Source organism: Trichosurus vulpecula, chromosome 1 (assembly GCF_011100635.1).
Source record: "Trichosurus vulpecula isolate mTriVul1 chromosome 1, mTriVul1.pri, whole genome shotgun sequence".
Taxonomy (NCBI): domain Eukaryota; kingdom Metazoa; phylum Chordata; class Mammalia; order Diprotodontia; family Phalangeridae; genus Trichosurus; species Trichosurus vulpecula.
Window position 1 is genome coordinate 538,640,958 of NC_050573.1, and position 1,984 is coordinate 538,642,941.

General features: G+C 45.3%; 1 pseudogene; it reads left to right on the forward strand.

Moving 5' to 3' along the window:
- Positions 1-1,134: 1,134 nt before the first annotated feature.
- LOC118833635 lies at positions 1,135-1,696 on the forward strand (annotated as a pseudogene).
- The last annotated feature ends 288 nt before the right edge of the window (positions 1,697-1,984 follow it).

The window sequence follows — 1,984 nt, forward strand, 5'->3', positions numbered from 1 at the left end:
AGACCTTTATGGAGAATAACGCAGTAGTTCAGTCAGGTGGCTAGGGGCCTGTGCAAAGGTGGTGGAAAAAAAAAGCAGAGAGAAAGAGATGGATGAAAGATATACAGAAATGGAATTGACGAGAACTGGCAACTTATTTGATGTGAGACATGGGGGAGAAGGAAGAGTCAACCTCAATCCCAAGATTATAAATATGGTAGACTAGATGATTTCTGATGGTACCACAGTCAGAAAAAATTAAACAACAAAGGAGAGTGTTGGGGTCAGAGAACCACATGTTGAGGTTTAGGGGTACTTGAGACCCCAAAATACTGACACTCTGGGTCCTGCCTAATGAATTTGACCCAAGCCTTCTTATAGCCAAAAAACCCCGAAGTTTATTAAAGATTCACCATATTGGGTAGACTTTTAGGAAGTCTCACCATTTTGTGATGCTTGTGTTGACAAGGGGGCCAGAACAATCTTAGCTGAGCTAGATTGAATCTGAGCAACTTCATCGAGGCAAGAGGGATCTTATATACGGAAAGGTTGTGGGAGGGATCTAGGGTGGTCAAGCAGTTTGGGGTGTTGGGAGGAGGGGTTTAGGGGGGGTTTGATGGGACTGGGGTGACTGGGGGGACTGGGGTGAGGTCAGACTCCAGGAATGGGAATACGGGTGGGAAACAGCTGAAGGCTACCTGGAGATGACAGATAATGGAGGGCTAGGGTAACAGATGGGTGTATTTTGATAGGAATGAGTTTGGGAAATGGCTGGAGGCAATCTGGAGGTGATCAGACTAAGTAACTTGGGCATGAAAAGCCAGATCAAGTGGAAAAAACTCAGGGAGAGCTCAAGGGGGTTCCCAAAATCTATATCTTATCAGTATCAGTAACCTACACCCCAACAAGAGTAGATTTATAAAAACTTAATAAGCTCCATTTTGGACATATTGTTTGAGGTTCCAGTGAGGCATATAGGACGAAAGTTCCTTTGAGAAGTTGTATATTTGGTTCTGGGTATAGAATAGGGGGACCCTTTGGGCTTTTGACCCATAGTTTACAAGGGAGCAAGGGGAGCTTTCATTTCATCATGAAAGATATCATTAATGCTTTCCGGTCGGTGGCAGCCATCAGGTAGGCTAGGCGTGAGCCAGGATGGGGGCCTACGAGTACATCCAGGAGCTGTGGAGGAAGAAGCAGTTGGATGTCATGCGGCTCCTGCTGCGTGTGCCGCCAGCTATTCACACTGCACCATGCACCCTGGCCCACCAGACCCGACAAAGTCTGTAGACTGGGCTACAAGGTCAAGCAAGGTTGTGTCATCTACTGTATCCGAGTTCGCCATGGTGGCCAAAAACATCCAGTTCCCAGGGGTGCAACCTATGGCAAACCTGTGCATCATGGCATCAATTAGCTGAAGTTTGCCAGGAGCCTTCAGTCTGTAGCAGAAGAACATGCTGGCTGACACTGTGGGGCCCTAAGAGTCTTGAACTCATACTGGGTGGGTGAAGATTCAGCCTACAAATTCTTTGAGGTTATTCTTATTGACCCATTCCATAAAACTATCAGACGAAATCCCAACACTCAATGGATCACCAAGTCAGTGCACAAACACAGGGAGATGCGGGGGCTTACCTCAGCTGGCCGAAAGAGCCGGGGTCTTGGAAAGGGTCACAAATTCCACCATACCATTGAAGGTTCTCATCATGCTGCTTGACGCAATACTCTCCAACTACATCGATACTGCTAATTGGTGCACATTAATTTGTAAACTTAAATGTTTAACAAATGACATTTATGACAAAAAAAATATCATTAATGCTCAGATATCTTGTCCATGTACATCTTGCCCAGAGCATCCTGTGATTATAGCTAAATGAAGAGGAAAAGATAGTTAAGCTTTGGATATCAATATGTTCTTTTTCCTTGCAGATCCCATGGAAAGACTGTGCCTAATTCAGTTCTACTGGGAACCACTAAGAATGGAGGAAAGTCTTAGTGATAC